Genomic DNA, 26,554 nt, shown 5'->3' with positions numbered 1-26,554 from the left:
GGCCCATTAACGTGGTGCCTCTCAACCTTTCCAGACAACTGTACCCCTTTCAGGATATTGATGTGTCTTGTGTACCCCCAAGTTTCACCTCACTTAAAATCTACTTGCTTACAAAAATCAGACCTAAAATACAGAAGTATCTCATCACATTACTGAAAAATGCTTACTTTCTCCTTTTTATCACATAATTATAAAATAAATTGATTGAAATGTAAGGGCAATAGTTATATTCCAGTGTATAGTACATAGAACAGTATAAACAAGTCATTGTCTGTATGATATTTTAATGTGTACTGACTAGTGCTTTTTATGTAGCCTGTTTTGTAAAACTAGGCAAATGTCTAGATAAGCTGATGTCCCCCTGGAAGATATAAGAACGGCCACACTGGGTCAGATCGAAGGTCCATCTAGCCTGGTATCCTGTCTTCTGACAGTGGCCAATGCCAGGTGCCCCACAGGGAATGAACAGAACAGGTAATCACCAGGTGAATCCATCCCCTGTTGTCCATTCACAGCTTCTGGCAAACAGAGGTTAGGGACACCATCCCTGCCCATCAAGACCTCTGGGGGTACCCCTGGTCGAGAACCATTGCACTAATACATCTCAATAATGGAGTTAAAATTATGCCATGTGAACAAGAGAAGTGTGGGACTGGAACTCAATGGACCAAAGTTGGTGCACTGGAAGTTCGCCCTAACCAATGAGCAAAATAATGAGGGACGGGCTATTCCACCCACCATCCCTTCTGGAGTCCTTAAAATAAAAAGGGGTTTTTTTTTGTTTGGGGAAGGGGGAGAAATGAAAAAGCTGTCTGACAAAACCCCTGGCTGACGGAAAAGAGGAAGACGCCTACTTCATCATCAGATCTGCCATCCCCACTGGGATCCCAGGAGGCATCACACCACCACCTGGCCCTCATAGTCCTGATCCCGATGATGTTCGTAGCTACTGGTGTGGTGCTCTGCTCTTGTTCGATGATGGTAACAACAGTCGGCTGCATGCGTGTTCCCTCTGTGTGCTGCCCCAGCTCTGTGCAGATAGCTGACACAGCAGACCCCGAGAGAACCCCCAAAGACCACAGACTCTAGTAAGGTACGAAGGAACGCGAGCCAGGTTTACTGTCAGACGAAGCACAGTGATCGTTCCCTATAGACTCTACACGGCATACTACGAATTTGTGCCCCCGGGCAGTGGACACAGCTCAGTCAGGGGCGGGACACTCTACTGCCCCCTAGGCTGGGCAAAGGTGTGCACTCCCGGACCGACTTCTATACCGTTGCAAGACGGATTACTCCTCTACTTCAAACGAATCTATCCATCATGTTGTCCTTTTGACGCTGTCTTTAAGATGCACCTGCCTGTTCCTTCTTATGTCTGTGGAGTGTTTTGATGCCGTTTTGCTGCAAGTTCCTCTTATTAGCCCTTACGTGTATGTGTGTGCACGTGCTTTTAACAACCTTTTCTTGCCAACTTCTGTTAGTGGGACCTGCCTCTGGCTCGCAGCCCAGCTTTGCTTAACACTGCCTGGAGGTACGTTGGTTCAGGCTTCAGGCCTCAGACACAAGAATTTGTGTTTCAGGACCTCCTCTTATTACACCTGAGAGCTGTCCTGACCACACCAGGCCAGGGAGAGGGACCCAGATCACAGCATCACCTCCACCAACTTTGGCCATATCCCCAATGTCACCTGGAATGTAAGAATATGTCATCCCTCTCTTCCCTCCCACCCATGTGTCCTTCCTTCCTCACCTTACTTCTCTCCTCTCCTCTCTAATCCGTCTGGCTTAACCTGCCAGACTGTCAATTTTGCAACATGGCTGTGAGCCTGTAACAAAGAGACAAACAAAAGCAATGTCCTAAACAGCCCAATGCTGGTACAAGTTTGCCAGGCCTCAGAATGGTTAATGGAGTCAAGTGCCAGGCCTATGTTTCCCCAGCAGCCAGGCTGCAAGTGAGTCAACAGCAAAGACAGAAGCTGCATTTTCTGTCTTCGCTGTTTTCTTCTCCCTTCACTGGTTTTGTCTGGTCTTTTCTTTTGGAAAGCAGGAACAAGTGCTACCAGAAACAGCAGCGCCAGCACCATTCAGCTGCCTCCTTCTCTTTCCCCCCCAGAAGGGCTGAGAGACCAAGCACCAGGTTTCCCTTTTAAAAATTCTATTGCTAAAAACCCAAGGGGAAAGAAAGAAAAAGAAAAAAAAAAGGGGTGGTTAAAAGAGAAGCCTCACTTAATGCGTTAGCTGTTTCTCTTTTTCTGTGTCTTTAATAAAGAGATTTCTAATACTGTTTGCGCCATAGTCTTATGCAGGCTGAGGGCTCTCTAGCCAAACCCCAAGCCTTGTTTAAAATTGAACAGTGCCAGAGTCGTGCTAACACCTTCCCCTGCATCATGCAGATGAGGTCGCTTGCCAGGATTATCTGGGTATCTCACAGAATCATTTCCCTGCCATTGCAGGGGGCCTGAGCACTGGTGCGCCTCAATCCCCCCCATTCTCTGCCTGTGGCACATCCTAGGCTAGTCTTTTGTGGGTCTCGTTTTGGTTGCTGGGCAAGCGTGTGGCTGCTGGTGGTCTGTGATACACAGGTCAGCCTAGATGAGCCGTCAGGCTCTACTTAAGACACTGGAAGAGCCCAGCTGCAGCACCACCCGCTCCTCCCCATCAGGCTGTTCTCAGCCTGCTCCGTGCCGCACAGCTCAGCCCCTGCCCGTGGCAGTACTGAGCCATATGCGGCCCAGGCCTCTGTGCCATTGCGCAGGCAGGGCTCAGTGCCAGTCACACCTAACAGCTTCACTCTGTTCGCTGCAGCGGAGAAGCCACTTGCGCCAACCCAGTCCCCAGAGCTGGGCCATCTGCACCCCACAGCGCTACCTTCCCCCTCCCCATGCAAAAGGGGCTTCTTCCCAGACCCTGGCCATACCCGATCCTTCACACGCCCAAAGAGAGACCTCAGCCCTCCATGTGGCTTCAGCCCGATTCCCTCACCCCACTCCTTCAAGCACTCACCCAAAGCCAGTCAGGGTGATCCCACCCCTCACACAACAGAGCCAGAACAGTGCCACGGCACCACCACTCCTCCCTGCTGCTCACGTACCCATCAGCTGAAGGTCTGAGCAAAATAAAGTTATTCCTGCCAGGACAAGGGCAAAGAAGGGAGGGGCCACAGCACATGGGCCCTGGGACATCAATGGCCACTAGAACGCTGAGCATAAAGCTTTGAGCTTCTGCAGGCCCCAGCCAGGGAGGGACACAGCCCCCCGGGCAGCAGCACCCAAGGCAGAAGAGCAGCAGGGCTGGGTGAAGGCTGCCAGCTCAGACAACCGGATACCAGCTTGCTGGTGTCCAAATCCCATGCATGGCTCCCCAGGACCTACCCCTGGCCTTGGAGGATGCTAGCCACACAGCCCCAGCACTTCCCAGCCCACAGCGCTCCTATTGACCTCATTCCAGCTCCCCTCTGGAGGAACAAGATCATCTCCAGTGTGAAGCTGCTGCACTGCCAGACAGTCGTCCACACAGCTCACTCTACCAAGCACACAGCAAGCCAGATGCTCTCCTGGAAATGGGACAGCAGGCGTGGAACAGCTCTGAGGACAGTCATCTGCAGTGCCCTCCTCCACCTGCCTAAGGGGTGAGTGGGACAGGAAGGGAGGGGAGAGTGTGCCTGGCATAGCTCTGACACTCAGTCAGAGCCAGCCCAGAGAGGGAGCTTCCACAGCTCTCCTGCCAAAAGACACACTCCACCCACCCACTTTCTACAGACAACAGCCCTCCTCTCTGCAGCCACTGGGCAGGGTAGGCCCCAGCCTCTGGCACAGTGAAGGGCCCCAGTGAAGGCACACACAGACCCCACAGGATGGGGGATGCCAGCCCCCAGCAACCAGGCAGGGAGGACACTGGCACATAGGAGAGATGGCACTGAGCTCTTTCCTAGAGAATCACTGCTCGGCTCACAATGCCCACCCCACGGGCAGCAGCTCCTCCTCCACGGGGTAGTTACAGCAAGAGTGACCCCACCCCACCAATCTGTATAGCCACTGCCCCCCTTCAGCATCCACCTCTGGTGAGCTGTCTGGGGCCAGGGTGTTTGGGGAGGGCGACTTGTTCAATCCCCCCACCCCCACGGCACCTATGTGAGGGCTTGTCTTTGCTACAAAGTTCACCCAAGCTCCTTTGCTGCAGGAAGGTGAACTATGAATTCTGCCCAGCGAATTGTGGAAGAGTTGGTCTGTCCTGGTGGGCATGGGGGAGAAGGGAATCGTGGGAAGGCACTGGAGGACGAGGGGCATTCATGTGGCGCTAACAGGCCATTCTGCGCTCTGGACACACACTAGCACGACTCACATTAATAGATTCCAAGCCCAGAAGGGACCATTGTTGCTCTAGTCTAACCTCCTGCATCACACAGGCCAGAGCCCTGCCCTGTATTAATTCCTGCTTCAATTCCAACAGCTGTGCTTGAGCTAGAGCATCTCTTCTGAAAGCATCCAAACTTCACTGAACCGTTTCCAGGGATGGCGAACCCACCACAGCTGTCACAATGGTTAATGGCCCTGATTGTTCCAGCTCGGCACCTTATTTCTAGTCCGAATTTGTCTAGCTTCAGCTTCCACCCATTGCACTGTGGTAGACTGGTTAGCCAAACTGAAGAGCCCTCTACTATCAAACATCTGTTCCCCATGGAGGTATTTACAGATGTAATCAAATTACCCCCGACCTGCAGTAATGACAAGGAGCTCAGGCTCTTTAGCTTGAGTCTCTCAATATAAAGTATTGGAAAATAAGGCCTTAATCTTTCTCAGGGATCTTCTCTGAGCACCCTCCAATTTTTCCAGATCTTTCTTGGCTTGTGGACAGCAAGACTCTACCCAGTGTATTTGGCACTAGTGTAACAACGAGAGAGAATAACCTACTCCTTAAGATTCCCATTTCTACATCCAAAGATTGCATTAGTCCTTGCAACTCCCAACCTTACCCCCAACCAGCCAATTTGAATTAAACATACCATTGAAATTTAGGGGCAACATGCCAGGGACCACAGCATATGTCCCCAGAAACCTTTGCAAAATCCTCTACCTAAACTAAGTGCAGAGGAGTTAACTCACGTTCTCTGAAGACACATCCATACAGCAAGAGCTCTTTAGGGCATCTTGCCTGCCAGCTCAGCAATATAATCAAAGCCTTATTGCTATCACCCGCAAGAACGATTAAACTATTAGAAAACCTGCCTTATAGTGACAGAGTCAGAGCTCAATCGATTAGCTTAACAAAGAGAAGGTTAAGGGGTGACTTGATCACAGTGTCTAAGTATCCATACGGGGAACAAATATTTAATAATGGGCTCTCCAGTCTAGCAGAGAAAGGTCTAACACGATCCAGTGTCTGGAAGTTGAAGCTAGGAATAAGGTGTACATTTCTGACAGTGGAACAATGTACCAAGGGTCATGGTAGATGCTCCATCACTTGTAATTCTGAATCAAGACTGGATTGTTTTCTAACAGATCTGCTCTAGGAATTATTGAATTGCCTGCCCCCAGAGTAAGCCCAGCAAGAAGCTCAAAAAGCCTCATATCACATTTCCCATCACTCCAGAAATCAGCAGGGCATCTCTTTCTCTGAGACATGCATTCTCAGCATGCCATTCATGAGTCACTGCCCTGATGAGGGGTGCTGCAGCACCTGGTGCCAGCCCAGAGATAAGGCACAGTATCTTTCACACACAGTTAGTGCTGGCTGAGCAGGGACAGAGATCCTGCTGCCTAGGAAGAGCAATGCACTGAAAACAGCCAAGCACTTTAAAACGGTAGGAGCAGTTGCCAGCAGGAGAGGAGGAGAATCTAGACCCCATGTGGCTGCAGGTGGCAGCCAGGAGAAGACAGGGATGCTGTCAAGGGCCAGGACTTCCCCTTGTCTTCCCCCGACCCAAGTGACAGAACTTGCCTTATATCCCACTTTGAAGGGCAGGCAACCCTACCTCGGCTGACCTTGTCCTCCTCCATTCCAGGCTCAAGAGCCCTGCTTCCCCCCCCCCCCGCCCCCACACACACATTATAAATAGGGCCTTGAAGGGGTGGGAATTGATTTCTTACTCCCCTCCCCAATTAACTCCACTGAAACACTGTACCAGGGCAGCCTGACAGGAAAAGTGACAGACCTGTCACTGTGGGCAGGTCTGCATTTAACACTGCATTGATGCAGCTGCACCGCTGTTGCACCTAAGCAAAGACACTCCAACACTGACAGGAGAGCTTCTCCCAACGATCTAAATACTCCACCCACCCCCCCCCCCCGAGAGGCGGCAGCTATGCTGAGCGGGAAGCCCTCCCCTTGACATAGCGCTGCCTACACTGGGCGACATAGGTACACAGACATAAGTTGCTAATGTAGACCAAGCCAAAGCAAAGCAAAGCAAATCAGAGGGAGGGAGGGGCCCACGAGTGGGAATGCGGACAGCACACAGGTCACAGTCATGGGACCTTTAGGAATACCCAGCAGAGGGCAACAGGAGATTAGACAGGGGTTGCACTATAGTATGGCAGCAACAGAGGCAGATGGGGTTAAGAGTTGCGTAGGCAGAGGTCGCATGTCCCAGCCGGGAAGGGAAGATCAACACCTAGATACTACACATCAGAACGGTCACCCCTGTATGCACAGCACTGGTGCAGCTGCACTTGGGGTAGTACACTGCACTCCAGGCACCTCAGTACCGGAGAGGCCGATGAGCTGGAGGGAAGTCAGAGACTGACTTAGTACACAGATGTCACGGACTCCCTGGGCGATGCTCTGGAACTGCTCCCTACGAAGCCAGACAGGACTCTGGGGAAGTCTCCTTTCTGTGAGCAGACTGTCTGCAGGACACACAGCTTCCACCTTCCTGGGTCTGACCTAGGAGCATTCAGCATCCTCTGCCCCTCTGTGTGCTTCCCCCAGTGAGTCCGCTCAGGCGGGGTCTTGGGGAAGCCAGAGGGTCCTGCCCCCCAACTCCGCAGTCAGACGCGACTCTCAGCCAGCCAGAAAAACAGAAGGTTTATTAGACGACAGGAACATGGTCTAAAACAGAGCTTGTAGGTACAGAGAACAGGACCCCTCAGATGGGTCCATTTTGGGGGGCAGTGAGCCAGACAACCCCGTCTGCACTTCACTCCATGTCCCCAGCCAGCCCCAAACTGAAAACTCTCTCCAGCCCCTCCTCCTCTGGGCTTTGTCCCTTTCCCGGGCCAGGAGGTCACTGGATTCCTTTTTCTCCAGCCCTTTAGCACTCACCTTGCAGGGGGGGGAAGGGCCCAGGCCATCAGTTGCCAGGAAACAGGGTGTTGGCCATTCTCTGAGTCCAGACCCCTGCACACACCTGCCCTCTAGGGCTCTGCAACTATCATACACCCTTATCCCACCCCCTAGATACTTAAGAACTGCATAAGAGAAACTGAGGCACCCCCACACTATTCAGAGGAAACATTAAGAACAGTCCCGCTTCGTCACATCCCTCCCCCCTTCGAGACCGGACTTAGCGGGGTCACTTTAGCTGGTGACCTGGGGAAGTTTGAAGCCACCAACGTTCCCATGGATGCCCCAGCATCTCTCCCGTTCCTTGGTGGGAGTTACACCAGGCCCTTCCAGTTTCATGCCTTCCCTTAGGTCAGGGTGGTCGATAGCACTCGCATGCGGGAAGGTTTATGTGACCCGTGCCCTTTTGCCACCCCAAAACACCCGGTGGTCAAACTGGGATTGGGTCTTCTCCCCAACAAGCTGGCCAAACACAGCCAATTGGTTACAGGACAGTTTAACTTTCTTAACAGCTTTCACTTCATCTGAGACCTTCTCAAAGTTATCCACACTGGATCCTTCAACAGGAAAGTCAGTGGATCCATTCACAACAGAAAATTTCTGGCTGTTAGGAACTGAAACTTTCTTGGTTAAATCACTTTCACACCCTTCAGTTGCAGTAAACTGCTTGCAAAGACTCCATGAGGATTCCTTTCCTTAGGGGCTTTTCTATGCAACAATTCACCCCTCACAGAAATTCTGCCCTTACCCTCTTTACCTAGGGCTTGACCTAGAGGAACACTTTCCTGAGCAACAACAGACTCTTTCTGGGTCTCACTTACATCCAGAATTACCTCTGGCCCATCAAGCGGATTCCTATACAATCCCCTTTCAGGCAAACTGACAGACTTCCTAGATAAAAGGTCAGAAGCATTCTCCTTCCCTTTGCCACACACAAGTTCAGGAATCTTTTCCTTCTTGCTACAGGCTTCCACACCCTCAGTAGGTAACACGATCAAATCACCTTCATGCTCTCCTTGTGCCCTGGCTAGGATCTCACCCTGATTAGACACAGTTGCTACACCCTTTCCCAACAACACACTAGCAACAGGCAAAATACAAGCACCAGAACTGTCTGGTCTCTGGGATTTTACATAGACACTAACTGGCACTGTAACAAGGTCGCATCCAATCTCCCTAGCAGACACAAACTTAGGACCATTCCCTTCCTGGGCTTTAGCTGAATCCAAATTCTGAGACAACTGCACTACCCTCAACCATCACAGGCTGAAAGGCCCCTTCTGTCTGCTCCACAGACAAAGAAGAGCTGGAGACACTTTCTCCTTTACCAGACACCCAGCTTGGGATCTTATTCCCCTAATCCCAGCAAACAAGGCTGTTCACAGACAACTGCTTGGAAACCGGGGTAGCTCCCTCCACAGGGAAGTCAATACCCCTGAAAGACACGGGCACATTTCCTTCACTGTCCCAATTCTCCACCCAGGTAACAGGTAAGGTACAGGGACACTCATCTTCCACTCTCCTCGCCTTCCCACCCTGCTGACTAGACAAAGCCATCAGCTCACAAGCCTGCCTAGGCTCATCCAAACTTTCCTTACCAAGCACCTTGCCACTCCCAACAGATAACCTGCCCTGCCTGTGTCTCCCCCCCCCCCCCTCAGCTGGGGTCTCAGCTCCCACTGTGCTCAGCGCTGCCCTTGCTGTCCCAGTGGGGGCAGGCAGCGAACTCGCTGCTTTCCTCACTGCATCAGAGCCAGTGTGCAAGGGGGCGGGGAGCATCCCTCTGTCCCACCCAGCCCCAGGGGTCTGGTTACAGGCAGGCAGGCATCCTAAGCCTAGCAGCTCCTTCCCCGCTGCCAGCCAGGTCATCTGCATTTTCACTGACTGTTTCCCTCTTCCCCGATTGGTTCCCTGGATTCAAATTCAAACCCTCGGCTGTTACAGGAGCAGGGCCTGGATCCTGTCCCAAAGAGAGACAGTCACCCCACAACAGGGGCTCACAGCCGATATCCTGGAGAACCCCAACGACCAGCCAGCCCTACCCCTCCTGTGTCTGCACAGGGATCTGGGCCATAGGCAGGGAGAGGGGCTTCATCCCTGGGACCCTCACCCAGCCCCTCAGCATCTGAGGCTGCACCACCACGGGCCTGACAACAGTTCTCTCTGTCCCAGGATCTCACCACCCCAGGAATGACTCCCCATTGACCATCACCTTCCACTCCCACTGGGGGTCCGAGGGGCCCAACCCCAGGAAACGCCACATAGACATATAGGTTGGGGTCAGGAGTGGGAGCCTGTCCACCTCCCCACGCATCTGGCTGACAGAGTCTATGGCCTTGGGACCCAGCAAGGGAGCTAGACACCAGGGCTTTTCCGCAGGGTCCCCCTTGTTCAAATCTCCAGCCTGCTCAAAGGCAGTGAGGTGGGCATCCACATCCCCTCCATCCTTAACCAGGGGCAGCAATTTAGTCTCGAGGTTCCCTGCAGAATTGGCCCCCCGGGGTCTATCCCCACTCACCCCTGGGAGGTCCCCTAGGCCTCTCCGCCCCACCATCGCCAGTTCATGCTGCTGCTGCTTCTGCAGCTCTTTCTCGTGCTCTCGCTGTCTCCCACGGTCCTCTTGCTCTCTCAGACTCAGCTCCAATCCCGTCCGTCTCGATCCCCCGATGGGGAACCCGATCGTGAAGACCCTCGTCTGGTGGGGACTGGAGTCTTAGGGATGCCTGGCTACTACTCCAGCTGCTCCCAGATCCTGCTATAGCCCCATTTGGGTCAGGAATCTGTTCCTTAGAGCGGTCATCCTCCTCCAGCTGCACGATTAACTGTGCTTTGGTGAACTTTCCAATGTGTAACCCTCTCTTTTTGCACAGGGCTACAATGTCCTTCTTAAGGAGACGGTGATAGGCCCTCATTCTGCTGTTCCCAAGTTGTTGTGGACTCACAGGCCTGTGTGCTCTCAGCTCCCCATGGTTTCCAGGGAGAACCCCTAGTGTGCCAGCCCTTCTCAAGGTCACCACCTCTTTGCCAGGGTTGAGCTGCAGACTCCTCGCTGCAATCCCCAGGGGAACCCTGTTACTGCAAAAGTCCTTCTCTCTCCGAGGGGCAAGCCACAGGCTCCTCCAGCCCTGAGACTGCTCACTGCAGTCCCTAGGGGGACCCCATTACTGCACAGTCCTTCTTGCTGGTCACACACTCCCAGGGATTAACCGCCCCCCCGAAACCACTCCTCTCTGAACCTTCAGCATGCCTGGTCCTCGTCAGTCTCCCTTTGTTTTACTGCTCCCCAGTCACTTACTGAAGGAAGCGCCATCCACGGGGTGCAGTACATCCCACCCCTGCCACCAGTTGTCACGGAGTCCCTGGGAGATGCTCTGGAACTGCTCCCCATGAAGCCAGGCAGGACTCTGGGGAAGTCTCCTCTCTCGGAGCAGCCTGTCTTCAGGACACACAGCTTCCACCTTCCTGGGTCTGACCTAGGAGCATTCAGCATTCTCTGCCCCTCTGTGTGCTTCCCCCAGCGAGTCCGCTCAGGCAGGGTCTTGGGGAAGCCAGAGGGTCCTGCCCCCCAACTCCGCAGTCAGACGCGACTCTCAGCCAGCCAGAAAAACAGAAGGTTTATTAGACGACAGGAACATGGTCTAAAACAGAGCTTGTAGGTACAGAGAACAGGACCCCTCAGATGGGTCCATTTTGGGGGGCAGTGAGCCAGACAACCCCGTCTGCACTTCACTCCATGTCCCCAGCCAGCCCCAAACTGAAAACTCTCTCCAGCCCCTCCTCCTCTGGGCTTTGTCCCTTTCCCGGGCCAGGAGGTCACTGGATTCCTTTCTCTCCAGCCTTTTAGCTCTCACCTTGCAGGGGGGGAAGGGCCCAGGCCATCAGTTGCCAGGAAACAGGGTGTTGGCCATTCTCTGAGTCCAGACCCCTGCACACACCTGCCCTCTAGGGCTCTGCAATGATCATACACCCTTATCCCACCCCCTAGATACTTAAGAACTGCATAAGAGAAACTGAAGCACCCCCACACTATTCAGAGGAAACATTAAGAACAGTCCTGCTTTGTCACAATGGCAAACAGCCATGGCCGACGATTAGGTCGCTCACAGAAGCAGCCATGGGATGCTGCCCAAGCACTTCTATACAGGTGAGGAACTGAATAAGCAAAGGCCAAGCAGTACCATCATGCTGAGGATACGCTACGTTCCAAAGTTGCCATGCTGAGTATTATTGGACAGCCAAGCCCATCTCTTCCCCCAGTGTGGTCGGGGCAAAACCTTACTCAATATCTACCCCTTAGTGGGTTGGAGCAACAGACCAAAGTGAGGAAAAAGGCACTGAATTCAGCATTGTTCCCTACAGCCCCAGCAGCACCTGACACATGAGGAGATTTCTAACTCTCAGAAAGGCAGGAAGCAGCCAAGGACTCCAGCCTCCGATCAGGCTGCTTGGAGTGTCTGCCCAAGGAGCAGACCCTCCAGCAGTGTCATTTCCTGAAGACATCAGACTGCAACCCAGAGATGATTAGACTTGTGCCTCCCAGAGTAGCTACGGAGATGCCATGAAGACAACTCAGCAGTCTCCTGTACCTAGCAAAAAACTCCAGCATCATGGCACCAACCTCTTGGATTCAAGTCTGGCAGAACAAGTTCAGCAGCTTTAAAATAGGGCAAAGGTGAGCTTTCCCTTCCTACCATTTGATTCCACATGCCTGGTGCAGGTTTGCAAGTCAGAAAAAGACTGAAGAGTTCTGCTGGACCAAAATACTCAAACGCCCAGGTCAGTGAACTCCTGGGGGAGTTCCCTACACAGATCTCTCCAGGAGAACACCCTTAACCAAACAGATTCCTACATCACACAAAAACAACAAGGAGTCCGGTGGCACCTTAAAGACTAACAGATTTATTTGGGCATAAGCTTTTGTGGGTAAAAAACCCACTTCTTTAGAACCCAAGAATGTTAAGCTAGCTCGGGGCTGGTGGCATCACACTAGTGAATTGACTGCATGCTCTGCATCTGTTCCTCTAGTGTACTGGATTTCAAAAGTTCACAAGGCACAAGTGTTAACATGGAGTGTTTAATAAACTCCATACGGGTAGGGAGGGTCTGGGATTGCAAAAAAAAACAAAAACACACAACTGGCAGCCAGCCCCACTACTGAGAAGAAGGGGCCTGTGCAGTTACAGCACAGGCCTGGAGTCAGTTGGTCTGGATTTTATTCCTGCCTCTACTGCAGAATCACCAAGTGACATTAGGCAAGTCACTTCCCATCTCTGCAAGTCAGTTTCGCCATCTGTGAAGGAGGTGGTGTTTCAATATCACTTCCTTGCCTTTCAAGGACTTGGGCAGGCTGCAGGAATGTTTATAAAGCCCTTCAAGGACCTTGAATGAAATCTTAGAAAAGAGCAAAAGGGGGTGTGGAGAGAAGAGAGCAGAAGCAAGTCTCAGAGCCCAGGTCCACTCACTCACACTTGCAGGGCTTGTGCTATGGGGATAAAAAAATAGCAGTACAGGCATTCCTGCTTGGGCTGGAGCCTGAGCTCGGAGACTGTGTGTATGTGGGGAGGGGAAAAAAAAAAAGAAAAAATCACACACACACAGCCAGGTCTCAGAGCCTGGGTGGGAACATCTGCATTGCTATTTTTATCCCTCTAGCTTGAGCCCTGCAAGCCCAAATCAATTGACCCAGGCCCTTGAGACTCCCTGTCACGGATCTTTTTTGGCAGTATAGACGTACCCTTCAATTCTCATTGCCTCACAGCAGTGAATCTATCAAGAGGAGCAGCTGCACTAATATGTCTGAACACAGCCTCCACGAGCAGTGGCACAGAATCAGAAACAAGAAAAGGTAAAAAAGGGAGCAGCAACCAGAGAGGCTTGGCCAGAGCATCGGGAGCAGGAAGGGATGAGATCAGTGTTATCAGAGCAAGAGCTCTTCCTGCTCTGAGCTGCCTGCAGTCTGTGGGGTGTGTGGAATCTCCAACATTGTGCTAGTAATCAACAACAATTGTGTGGGCAGGTGATTAGACCACACAACCACAGGCAGCCCAGCCCAACGATGATTAAGAAGGTGGATCCCAGCAGCTCTATACAAATATCGAAAGCGTGGAGAGGCCAAGGCAGAGCAAAACTAGCTGGGGTAGAAGGGGGAGTGTGTGTGGAGGAACAGTGTTACAAGAAAGGGAAGAGTGCAGTTAAGTCCCAAGGGGAACAGCTTCCTGACAGGTACATGGGTTAGGCGGACAGGCTTCCAGAGGCAGAGCCGGAAGTCCCATTCCCTGGCCCAAAGCCCCAGGGGAGCCCACTACTGGGTGAGAACAGACAGGGCTTCACCAGCACCCACCTCGGTTATTTGAAAACATACACAAGTTCAAATTCCATGCTGCAAGGCTTCAATTTGATTGCTGGGACAGCCCCTGTAGTTAGCAGTTACTACTCCACTTTCTTGGCCTGGCTCGGCCTTGGCCGCAGCATCATACTTCGACAGGGACTGAACAGAGAGCTTGAAGAAGGGCACAGGCACACTAAAGGGTCTGGAAAGCAAGAACCAGGAGAAAGACTTCGAGGGCACTGTGAGGACTGAAACCCCACCCTGGGATCAGCCCTGACTACCCAAGAGATGTCTCTCCCTTTGCAAGCACAACCTCCCCTGAGGGCTATCTACCTCCCAGCAGAATGCAGCTATCAGCCAGCAAAGGGAGCGAGAAGGGAGAAAGAAAGTTTACCTAGGAGCCAGAACTAGGCTATGGAATGCACTTCTGCAACATCTGACACCCCAGGCCCCCACACCCTGCTCTGAGAGGTCACTTCCCCATAGCCAGCGTCTCTCCCCTCCCCACACCCCCTTTATGTAGGGCAAAGGGCATTTTGTGTTGATAACACTCTGGTGGGGCTCCAATCCTATGGGGAAGTCACGTTTCCCAATAAACCCGAGGCACACGAGCATCTTCACACAGGCTCCCCAGCCCCTACCTCAACAATGGAGAGACTGACAGGTCAAGGCCACAGAGGCAGAGGGACAGGAAAGGCCCTGCCCTCCCTGCAGCCCCACTCTTCCCACCGATCACTAGAGAAAAGCATGATCCAGGGTAACCTTTGGATTCGATGCCCATGGGGATGCACCGATCAGCCCAGAACCTGACTGCAGATTCCCAGGGGCCCCAGGCAGAGCCTGGGAGACACGGACTGACCTTCATATCACAGGCTGGGATGAGATAAGCCATCCCAGGTGTCCTATAGGCAACAACCAGGATCATAGACTAAGTGATGCTATAAGGCCACAGGGAGCAAGCTAGCTGACCATACCTGGCATCAAAGCAAGGTAGTTTCCTACAGCAGGTTCTCAGGTTTCACTCCCAGTAAACAGGTGCCCACCCTGATCCATTCTGAGGATCAGAGTGAACTTACTCCCATAATGATGCCTTCACAGGGCACAGGACAGGAAATGAAGAACCCATGAGATCCCCTGCCCCTAGGCATGTCCACAAACTCTCTAGCCCCCGCTCCTCCACTGGAGCTAGAGAACGCTCCAAGAAGGCAGGAGAGTATAGCATCCAAACTCATACTGCTGTTATCAGAAAGTGACAGCTTCCCCAGCACTCTGGGCCAGCAGGGATGACTGCATTCCCAGAGCCTAGCATCTCTGCTCTTCCCGGCATGGAAAAGTTCTTGTTCTTAGGGACTGGCTCTTTTCCAGAGGCATCTAAACTTGCTCCACCCGTCTGACAGGAAAGGGCAAGACATTTCAGCCAGAGAGCTCCCTCTGCCCCAGCAGCTGTGCAGTGGCAGGGCTCAGGCAGGCCACCATCTAATTGAACATGTGGAGGTTTCTTCCAGAGCCTCTCTGAGGGTTTATGCTCCTCATGGCTCTGCAGCACTGGGGAAGAGCAGAGCACAGAACACCATTCATCCCTCCCCATCGCTGCAGGAGGATCAGTGCCTGTACCTGCCCTGCTCAGTCCGTATGCAGGCCAGGTACAGGGAGAGAACGCTCTCTCCCTGCTACTACTCCTGTAGGGCATATAGGCGGTTCCCCTGAATCCAGACCAACATGGGGGGAGAAGACAATGCAACCTGAAAGAGACCCTGGGCCTCCCCCCAACTCGCACAGCACCAGGGAGATTCACTCAGCATGGCTCAGAGATTCAGGAAGCGCAAGGCTTGCTACCCACTCCCCCACAAACAAACAAGTCGTCCTACCCGCTCTGGAGTGAGTGGGGAATTGGGGTCTTGTGCTTCCTCCCATGCAACTCTCTGCCCTGGGGGACCATCTAAATTCCCATACCTAGTGGCATTACTCCTTCCCTCATTCCCCCTGAAACTGCACAGACCAGAACCCAGCAGAGGCCTGGCTTGTGCGTTGCAGGGCCTGGAAGCTCCACACCATGTGGTGTGGTAGAGAAAGCAGCATGTAGCAGCTTGGAGCCAGGATGTTACTCTGAAGACTGGGCACTGTCACTGGAACAAAGAATTGCAGGGTGACCAGTATGCACTAACCTCTAAGGCAGGGGAAGTCAACAGGGGGACCGTGGGCCAAATCCAGACTGCCAGATGCTTTTGAGCGGATCCCAAAATCTTATTTACTTATCATCATGGGGTGGGGGTGGGGGGGAGAGAGAGAAAAATTATTTTTTTCCTCCAGAGTCTGGACCTTGACTATATGTTGACCAAGAAATTTGGACTGTGACAAAAAATAGACTACCGCTGCTCTACGGGCATGTCTACATTGCATCAGGAAGCAAGCTTCCTAGCCCAGACAGACAGACTCACACTAGCAGGGCTCAAGCTAGTATGCTAAGAATGGCTGTACGGACACTGCGCCTTGGGCAGAGCTTCACTACAAACTTATGTTGACCTAGCTCCATTGCTCAGGGAGTAGGAAAAGTTCATTCCCGAGAGACATAGTTAAGCCAACCTAAGCTTCAGTGTAGACACTGCTAACTCGACTTTTCATCAACCTAGCTACCAGCTCCTGGAGAAGTGGATTTACTGCAGAGACAGAAAACCCCTTCTGTTGCAATAGTGTCTACATTGCAGCATTTCTAGTGTAGACACTCCCATAGGCTAGCCACCCAAGCTCAAGATCATACAACTGCCCAGGCTTGAGCTCAGATGGCTAGCCTGACTTGCTGCCAGAGCCACAATGTCCACACAGCTATTTTCAGCATGCTAGCTGAGCCCTTCTAGCACCTGTCTGCCTACCCAGGATCATGAGGCAGTGTCCAGCAGTGTCACTCCAGTCCCTAGCCACTAGGCAGGCAGTTTGATTCAGGGAGCCCTCTATACCTGGGAAGCTGTTTAGCAGGTCTGGCTGGAAGGTCAGCACAGCCGAGCCCAGGATCTGCCCTGTCCACATTCTGCAAGGTGCGAAGAGGGCCCAGCCCAGAGCCTGTAACCCGCAGCAGCAGGATACATGCCTGCCATCCACACAGTGGCTGTTGCCCTTCAGGCCTGGGGCAGAGACCTTCCCAAGGCAAGTTTCCTTAGCTGCCTGACAGGAGGAGTTTCCCATCTATCAGCCCAGTCTGCTTATCGCCCCTGCAGCCACTTGCCTCTCTCATTTCACCCCTCTCCACCGCAGCCACTTCTTTGCCAGGCTGCTGCCTCCAGCGTCACTGAACTCTCCCATTTCGCTAGTTATTAAGGTACCCAAAACAAAGCGAGTCATCCCAGGGGCAGCTGTACAGAGCACGGCAGAGAGACTGCCACTCCTGTTGCCAGGCAGCAGGAGTAAGCCCAGATGCACATACAAGAACTGCCCACCAGCTCCACAATGCCTCTGTGTACAGCCCCACTTCACCCACCACACATGCTGACCACATCCCAAGAAGGCTCTAAGGAAAGGCAAGCACATGCAGAGGGGGAAGAAGCGGGACAGTAATCTGCTGAGTCACCCGCAGTCCCGCCCAGGAGTGGGGGCTGACAGCTACTGAATTATGTGGTCCAGATTAGAAATTCTTCTCCCCCTCCCTACACAAGCAGCAGCACAGATCCCCTGTGCATGATAAAGCCACAAGCCTCATGCGAGTCTGGCACTGGCCTCCTAGTGCTACTGCTGCAAGGGTCCCAAGAGCCTCCTTCCCACAGATGTTCCGGAGAGAAACCCACACAGAGGCCATGCACCTACGCGAGCTGGAGCTCATGAAAGTCAATGTTTTATTACAGGCAGTGCACAAGGCCTGGCACTGCCATCCAGCACAACAGGGAGGGGAGGAGGAATCTCTCAATGGAACATTGATGCAGTGGCCTGGAAGGGAGAAGGAGCTCTCATGCTACAAAGCAGTCAGGCAATGACAAGAGTCAGAGTGCCTTTGCCCTGCAATGCAGAGGTCTGTGCATGGCACCTGCTGCAGGCTCAGCTGCAAAGGGACAGCATGCTGCCCTGCAGCAAGAGGCGGGCACCGTCACATGTGATTGTTCCCAATTGAAGATCCGACCTTCTGTGTCCCAAAACAATTGCCCTCAGCCACCTACCCACCTGGGTCCAGGGGCCTTATTTATACAGCACATGCAGCTTCCCTCCAGCTTTGGCTTCAGAGTGCAGGAGACATGAATTTGAAACCAAGAAGACAGGGACCCCACTGGTGCAGCCCCAGCTGAATTTTACCTTCTCTCCAATCAAAGATGCCTCTCTTAGGAATGGGCCTCTGAATTCTTCTCTGGGTCACAGATGTGTTGCTAGCTGTAACAGGACAGGAACTCCCTTAGAACCAAGGCACCCACTAAGGGAGGGGGAAGCAGTAGCAACTGTTGGGGTCAAGGAGAATGGTCCAGCACCGAAGAACTGGGGTGGCCCTTAGGAAGAGCTTCAGTAGCCCAGGTGAGAGATGATGCAGGCAGAGCGAGGTGCTCAGAAGGGGTAGAGCCATCAGGTATGTGACAAGGCTGCCAAAGAAGGCCAGGTATATGAGATGGGAGACAAGAGTAAAGTTCAGAGGGGAGGACTGGGAGTAGCAGAGACAAGCAAGGGTGTGAACGAAGAGGAAGAACAAGATGGCACTGGGCTCCTTTGCCTTGGAGAGAACAGAGGGCGAGCCCGGAGAGGAATCTGTGCCACCCACTTGACATTTGCAGCTCCTGTTGTTGGAGCACCTGGCCTGAGGCAAGCATGCAGTATTACAGCAGGGCAGGACGTGTGCCTGGAGACTGAAAGGACACCAGCTCACGCCTGGGACCCACACGTTTTCACCCCGTGTACTGGAGGCTGCACCTAGGGAGGGGCGCAGGTCAGAGGACGGGTGGTGAAGCCTTCTGCACAAGGGGAACACCTATGTGCCGTCCCTGCACCACGCGGGAGCACACAACTGAGTCAGGCCACGTTAGCCACCCAGCCAGCCCCTCCCCAGCGGGTGGCCGCTCTCCAGGAAGCCACAGCAACAACTTCTCCCCAGTGGAGCCGCTACCCGAGGCCAAGAGGCTTCCCTGCAAAGCCAGCCAGAGCCCTTTTCCGCAGGGGCTCGGGGTCACGCTCGTGACCTCCAACCCGAACCTGCAGGCCTGGCAAATGCCTGCCTGCCCCTGGCGGGCCCCCCGCCCCTTCTCCTGCTCCCCTCCGGCCAGAGCTAGGCGGCAGCAGGTCGCCGGCCCCCACCGGACCCAAGCAGGGCTGGGCCGCGGGCCCGGCTCCGGGGGGGGGGGGGGCCGGCCGCCCGGCTCCGGGGGGGGGGGCAGGCCCGGGGGCCCTCGGGAACCCAGCCCGGCGGCCCTCGGGATCCCAGCCCGGCCCTGTCCCCCCGGGCTCTGGCAGGGCCCCGCGGCCCGGGACGGACCGGCCCCGCCCCGGCCCGGCCCCCCCTGCCGCGCATCGGGCCCTTCCCCAGCGCGATCCGCCCCCCGGCCCGGCCCGGCCCGGCCGCCCCCACTCACCGGCCGCGGAGCCGCGCCTGCCTCCCTCCCGCCCGCCGGCAGCAGAGAGCGGGCGGCGGCCCCCGGCGCTGGGCAGGGCCCGACTCGGCCCCGGGCACCGCCACGGCAGGGGCCGCCCGGGCCAATCACAGCGGCGGCCCCGCCCCGGCCACGGGGGGGGGGGGGGGGGCTGGAGCGGAGGGGGAGGGGCAGGGCTGTGAGGGGGGCAGGGGGAGGGGGCAGGGGGAGGGGGGCTCTGAAGGGGCAGGGCTGTGAGGGGGCAGGGGGAGGGGGGCTCTGAAGGGGCAGGGCTGTGAGGGGGCAGGGCTGGGGCAGGAGCAGAGGGGGAGGGGGGCTCTGAAGGGGCAGGACTGGGGCAGGCGGAGGGCTCTGAAGGGGCAGGGGGCAGACAGGGCTTTCAGGGAGCAGGAGAGAGCTCTGAAGGGGCAGGGGGACAGGGCTGTGAGGGGGCAGGGCTGGGGCAGGGGACTCTGAAGGGGCAGGACTGTGAGGGGGCAGGGCAGGAGCAGAGGGGGCAGGGGGAGGGGCATGGCTTTTGGGGAGTGGGAGAGGGCTCTGAAGGGGCAGGGCTGTGAGGGGACAGGGGGAGGGGGGCTCTGAAGGGGCAGGGCTGGGGCAGGGCTTTCGGGGAGCGGGAGAGGGCTCTGAAGGGGGAGGGGGCAGGGCAGGAGCAGAGGGGGCAGGGAGCAGGAGAGGGCTCTGAAGGGGCAGGGCTGTGAGGGGGCAGGCGGAGGGCTCTGAAGGGGCAGGGAGCAGGAGAGGGCTCTGAAGGGGCAGGGAGCAGGGCTGGGGCAGGAGCAGAGGGGTCGGGGAGCAGGAGAGGGCTCTGAAGGGGCAGGGCTGTGAGGGGGCAGGGCAGGAGCAGAGGGGATGGGGGCTCTGAAGGGGCAGGACCAGAGTGGGAGGGGCAGGGAGGCTCTGAAGGGGCAGGGCTGTGAGGAGGCAGGGCAGGGGGCTCTGAAGGGGCAGGACTGTGAGGGGGCAGGGCAGGAGCAGAGGGGGCAGGGGGAGGGGCATGGCTTTTGGGGAGTGGGAGAGGGCTCTGAAGGGGCAGGGCTGTGAGGGGACAGGGGGAGGGGGGCTCTGAAGGGGCAGGGCTGGGGCAGGGCTTTCGGGGAGCGGGAGAGGGCTCTGAAGGGGGAGGGGGCAGGGCAGGAGCAGAGGGGGCAGGGAGCAGGAGAGGGCTCTGAAGGGGCAGGGCTGTGAGGGGGCAGGCGGAGGGCTCTGAAGGGGCAGGGAGCAGGAGAGGGCTCTGAAGGGGCAGGGAGCAGGGCTGGGGCAGGAGCAGAGGGGTCGGGGAGCAGGAGAGGGCTCTGAAGGGGCAGGGCTGTGAGGGGGCAGGGCAGGAGCAGAGGGGATGGGGGCTCTGAAGGGGCAGGACCAGAGTGGGAGGGGCAGGGAGGCTCTGAAGGGGCAGGGCTGTGAGGAGGCAGGGCAGGGGGCTCTGAAGGGGCAGGACTGTGAGGGGGCAGGGCAGGAGCAGAGGGGGCAGGGGGAGGGGCATGGCTCTGAGGGAGTGGGAGAGGGCTCTGAAGGGGCAGGGCTGTGAGGGGGCAGGGCAGGGGGAGGGCTCTGAAGGGGCAGGGCTGGGGCAGGAGCAGAGGGGGCAGGCTCTGAAGGGGCAGGGGGCAGACAGGGCTTTCAGGGAGCAGGGGAGAGCTCTGAAGGGGCAGGGGGACAGGGCTGTGAGGGGGCAGGGCTGGGGCAGGGGGCTCTGAAGGGGCAGGACTGTGAGGAGGCAGGGCAGGGGCAGGAGCAGAGGGGGAGGGGGGCTCTGAAGGGGCAGGACTGGGGCAGGCGGAGGGCTCTGAAGGGGCAGGGGGCAGACAGGGCTTTCAGGGAGCAGGAGAGAGCTCTGAAGGGGCAGGGGGACAGGGCTGTGAGGGGGCAGGGCTGGGGCAGGGGGCTCTGAAGGGGCAGGACTGTGAGGTGGCAGGGCAGGAGCAGAGGGGGCAGGGGGAGGGGCATGGCTCTGAGGGAGTGGGAGAGGGCTCTGAAGGGGCAGGAGCAGAGGGGGCAGGGCAGGGCTTTCAGGGAGCAGGAGAGGGCTCTGACAGGGCAGGGCTGTTGGGGGGCAGGGGCTAGGAGCCTCCCCAAGCTCAGGTGGAGGGACCTGTGGGAGGAGGCACAGCTGCCTTCCCAGCCTCCATGCAGCACAGCCCACTTCTGCCCCTTCCTTGGGTTGTGACTTCTGTTGCTGTCACCCTCATGCCCCTCTCTTGTGGGGCAGGACCCCCCCCTCCCCAATAGTCAGTTATTCCCAGGGGTCCTGGCAGGCCACAGGACTGAGCTCTCTAGGGAAGCTTCAGGTCACATCCTGACTCTTGCATTCTATACATCAAAGTGCGTATTGTGCCCTGCCCCCATCTACCAGCTTTGCTGAGGGGGAAGTGCCAGCTTTTATAAGCCCCCCTCCCCTTGGCCACCAATACACCTGAGACTTATTGGGTCAAGAGGGTTTCAAGTGGAACTGGCTCCACACACAGGGACAACTTTCCAGATAACAAGAGGCTGCTAGCACTGCTTGCTGGAGGGTGCATGCTCAGTCCCGGGAGGGTAGCATAAATATTTAATTCTCAGGGCACCACCTCTAGGTTAATCTGGAAGATCTTCTCAGACCAAACACTCCCCATCCTCTCTTCTGTTTCACATATCATCCCATGATATTGCATCATTACGAGGCACTGTTGCCACACTCAGTTAAGAGCCAGAAACTCCACAATCAACAGAGCAAAGTTACAGTTCAAATCAGAGATGGGAGAATACAAAGGTTCAGAGTTCAGACAGATATCCACAAAGCGATCCCTGCATGACTCTGTGGAGGCTTCTAACCCTTCCTGTGAGCCTCCCTTTGGCGGGCCTTGATTTCCACTCTGTCTCCTCAGCAGCACCAGATACTACAATGACTGGAGCCAAATAGATTACCTAAATTAGGTAGAGACCCTTGGAGGGATGGGAAAGTTTAGGCACTGCCAAGCCAATATTTAATGGGAAGTAGAAACTTTGAAAGCAGAAACCATGAGTGTGATAATGAACATATGAGTTCATAGTGTGATATGGTAACAAAACCAAATTGACCCCAATGCCCCAGTGTGGTACTAGGAAGTACAGTGCTGCAGGAGTAGGGTGGGGACTCATCAGGGGATGCTAGCCTGCATTACAAACACCGCCAGGACAACACATCTTACAGGCATACATTACACTTTTAAATCCTCTTCTAGAGAAGGCCTCAATGAGTCCAGATCCCAGTGTACTGGCTGTGGGCTCCTGAAACTGCCATCTTTCCTGTGATACTTCAGTAGCTTTATTTAGTCAGATTTTTTTTTAGGCCAGAGGGAACCATTAGGTCATCTATGCAATTTGGCATTCTGTTGACTCAGACTGCAGGGTTCTTTAACTGGGCTGTAGACATTCTGGCTCAGGCTCCAGCCTAATCTCTGGAACCCTCTCACCTCACATGGTCCTAGTGCTCAGCCTCCCGCCTAAGCCCGGAAGCCTACAGTGGAATTAAACAGCCCCACAGCCCGATGAGCCCGAGTCAGCTGGCATGGCCCAGCTGTGGGTTTTAATTGCAGTGTAGACATACCGCTAGTCTGATCTCCTGTCTATCACTGGCCAGATAATTTTATTCATTTACCCCGCTATTGCGACCAGTAGTTTGTGCTTGACTAAAGCATCTCTTCCAGAAAGGCCTCCACTTCCTTGGGAGTTTGTCCTAGTAGTAGGTCACCCTCAATAGGAAACATTTGTGCCTAATTACTAATTTGATAGTCTGGCTTCAGCTTCCAGCCATTGGTCCTTGTGTGCCTTTCTCCATTAGATTAGAGAGTCTTTTAGTATCTGCTCTTTTTTTCCTATGAAGGTACTTACATGCTAATCAAGTCACCTCTTGATTTTTTTTTAAACTAAACTAAACAGATTGGAGTTTTTTAAGTCTCTCACTTAAGGCATTTTCTCCAGCCCTCCAATCCCTTGTGTAGAATCAATCATAGAATATCAGGGTTGGAAGGGACCTCAGGAGGTCATCGAGTCCAAGCCCTGGCTCAAAGCAGGACCAACCCCAGCTAAATCATCCCAGCCAGGGCTTTCTCCTTAAAAACCTCTAAGGAAGGAGATTCCACCACCACTCTAGGTAACCCATTCCAGTGCTTCACCACCCTCCTCGTGAAAAAGCTTTTTCCTAATATCCAAACTAAACCTCCCCCACTGCAACTTGAGACCATTACTCCTTGTTCTGTCATCTGCTACCAGAGATCAGTCTAGATCCATCCTCTTTAGAACCCCCTTTCAGGTAGTTGAAAGCAGCTACCAAATCCCCCCCCCATTCTTCTCTTCCGCAGACCAAACAATCCCAGTTCCCTCAGCCTCTCCTCATAAGTCATGTGTTCCAGTCCCCTAATCATTTTTGTTGCCCTCCGCTGGACTCTTTCCAACTTTTCCACATCCTTCTTGTAGTGTGGGGCCCAAAACTGGACACAGTACTCCAGATGAGGCCTCACCAATGTCGAATAGAGGGGAACGATCACGTCCCTCAATCTGCTGGCAATGCCCCTACTTATACAGCCCAAAATGCCATTGGCCTTGTTGGCAACAAGGGCACACTGCTGACTCATATCCTGCTTCTCATCCACTGTAACCCCAGGTCCTTTTCTGTAGAACTGCTACCGAGCCATTTGGTCCCTAGTCTGTAGCGGTGCATGGGATTCTTCCATCCTAAGTGCAGGACTCTGCACTTGTCCTTGTTGAACCTCATCAGATTTCTTTTGGCCCAATCCTCCAATTTGTCTAGGTCCCTCTGTATCCTATCCCTGCCCTCCAGCATATCTACCTCTCCTCCCAGTTTAGTGTCATCTACAAACTTGTGGAGGGTGCAGTCCACGCCATCCTCCAGATTATTAATGAACATATTGAACAACTACACCGCTGCAGCTGTGCCACTGTAGGGTCTCCAGCGTAGCCGCTCTACGCCGATGGGAGAGAGCTCTCCCGCCAGCATAATTAAACCACTCCCAATGAGCAATGGTAGCTATATCGGCAGGAGAGCGTCTCCCTCTGACATAGGACTGTGCACACCAGAGCTTTTGTCGGTAAAACTTGTGTCAGTCAGGGGTGTGATTTTTTTCACACCCCTGAGCAAAATAAGTTATACCAACAAAAGTGCTAGTGTAGACAGCCTGAGAATCCTATAATACCTTTTACAAGGGCAGGGATGTTTGCTGCAGGATCTCAGACATCTCCCAGTGTGAGGTCCTCCACTTCCTGCAGGTTAACTGGGACACCATCCTTGCCTCCCTGCCACGAACTCTCTGCAGAGCCCTGAGTTTGGCAAGAGGAGGATTCCCATGCTGTGCAGAGTGTAAGCGTAAGGTGTCCGTGTTACTACAGCTATGTAAAGCAAAGGGGAGGGGAAGAGATTGTCTCAGATGTTACAAGCCCCCCTGCTCCCAAGCTGCAGCAGCACTGGGGAGCTAAGCTAGCACCCCCACCCCCCGAGAGCCACACTTTGAGGATGCACGAAAAATCTCTCTTTTTCCTCTGTCCAGTTGCTCCTCACCTCACATCTCAGCTACTGACCCCAATCAAAACAATGCTGCCAAAAAATCAGTTTCCTGGCGCATCACTTCAATGTGTCACAATTCTGTCTACCCTTTCCCAGTCCCTCTTTAAGTCCCTCCACTTCCTTATTTCCTCAGACACAAGCATCTCATCCTCACCTTGAACACCCCTCATGACTTATCCCAGCCCCACTTATTGCATCTATCATCTTATTGCATCGTCTCCTGCCTCTGGTCTGCCAATGTCCATCCTTCGCTGTCTCCCACAAGCATATCCCTCCCCGCTTTTTCACTGCTGGCTCTGGCACAAACTCTGAGAGTCATCACCTCATCCCACCCAGAGTCCTCTGTGTCAAGAGGCCTCCAGGGCCTGACAGCTAATAGCAGGTACTTGTTGCAGCAGGCACACAACTAACCTATGTATAAACTTACTCTGATTATTGGTCCCATTTCCTCCCACACAACCACCCACTTGACTCCACCTGTGGTGACTTGTCATTAACCTAGGCCTGGTCTAGGCTTTAAATTTAAATTGATCTAGCGCAGCGTGCAAGGTGCACCCCAGCAATGCTGACTTACCCCTGGGGGAAGCTGCTGCTAGGCTGACGGAAGAACACTTCTGTTTACCCAGCCCCCGCCACTCAGGCAGGTGCAACTCCTACAGTGAGAGGAAAAACCCCTTTTGTCACTGTAGGCTGTGTCTACACTACAGGCTTATGACGACACAGCTACAGTGTGATAGCTGTACTACTATAGTCCCCATAGTGTAGACATGGCCCAGGAGCAATGATACTCAGACCTCAGTGGTTCAGGAGCCAGATTAGCAATCAACAGTCCCCAAAAGAGCCACAGTGGTGTGAATTCATTTCCCTCCCTTTACTATAGTACTATATAGTCATACTGAAGCACTATGACAGGGCAATATATATATATATTATACACACACACAAACACAAACAGCAAAGTGACTGACCAAGTGTTATTATATCAACTACAGTTCACTAACAACACAGTAAAAGCATCCGGACTGTGATCTAATTATTAACCACTGGTTTGATATCATGGGCTGCAAAGAGCCACATCAAAGAGCCACTTGGGGCTCACAAGCCTCAGTCTGAGTATTCCTGGGCAGGGGTTATCACACCTGAAACCACTCTCCAAGGAACAGAGAGGGATAGCCGGTCTCAGCCTGGCCACAGACCTGGCCCTGGGAAAGTTTTGCAAGTGAGAGAAAGGGTCTCCTCCAGGCAGTGGATAAAGTTGATGCCAACTGAAGATTGGAGGGCTTTCAAAAAGCTAGGCCATAGCCCAGAGCAGAGCTATGGGGTTGGAGCAGGAATCGGTAGGTGGAATTCTCTGGCCTGTGTTATGCAGGAGGTCAGAGTGGATGACCATAGCAGTCTCTGTGAGGCTGGCTGAATCAACTGAAGTCTTTCAAGCTCTTCCCCGGCCAATTCCAATCCCTATCCCTGATGACTCAGACCACTACACTATTACTGCCAACCACAGGGGCACCATGTGCAGTGCTGGAGGGAAATGGACCAGACCACATCCCCTTCCCCAGCAAGTGACAGGGGGCAGCATCTCACCCATTAGGAGCCACCCTGCTCTTCCCCCAAGAGCTCAGCACAAGGGCTTCCAGCAAGAGATCAGTGCTGGGAATCAGATCCCCAGCTATGCTCTTGCATAGCTGTGCTCAGCCCACACTGGGGACTGGCCTTGCATAGCCCCTCCCCAGCCTTGGCAGTGCAGAGAGTACCCTCCCCATGCAATCCCCTCACTGCCCTGCTGGGAACCAGCCCTGCAACCCCCACCCACCATGTAATGCAGAGAGCACCCTGCCAGGGATCAGCCCT

At 54.4% G+C, this 26,554-nt stretch overlaps 1 protein-coding gene across 8 annotated transcripts in view; it reads right to left on the bottom strand.

The window, feature by feature from the left end:
• ELOVL1 (ELOVL fatty acid elongase 1) overlaps window positions 1-26,554 on the bottom strand; it is a 36,790-nt gene that overhangs the window by 9,006 nt on the left and 1,230 nt on the right. Inside the window, exons 1-3 of one of the 8 annotated variants that reach the window (XM_084635815.1) lie at window positions 19,144-19,263; window positions 17,885-17,959; window positions 1,751-1,826 (exon numbers count right to left, since the gene is read on the bottom strand). The exons of 1 other annotated variant lie outside the window; for it this stretch is intronic. The gene's annotated coding sequence lies outside the window, so the exon portion shown is untranslated. Of the gene's footprint in view, window positions 1-1,750; window positions 1,827-17,884; window positions 17,960-19,143; window positions 19,277-26,554 lie in introns of those variants that run through there. 6 more of the 8 variants (XM_084635819.1, XM_084635812.1, XM_084635817.1 and 3 more) reach the window with 6 other exon arrangements.

Source organism: Lepidochelys olivacea (assembly GCF_965140295.1).
Source record: "Lepidochelys olivacea isolate rLepOli2 genome assembly, chromosome: 8".
Lineage (NCBI taxonomy): Eukaryota > Metazoa > Chordata > Testudines > Cheloniidae > Lepidochelys > Lepidochelys olivacea.
The sequence above is the reverse complement of the archived record's forward strand: the minus strand, read 5'-3'. Positions and strand labels throughout refer to the sequence as shown.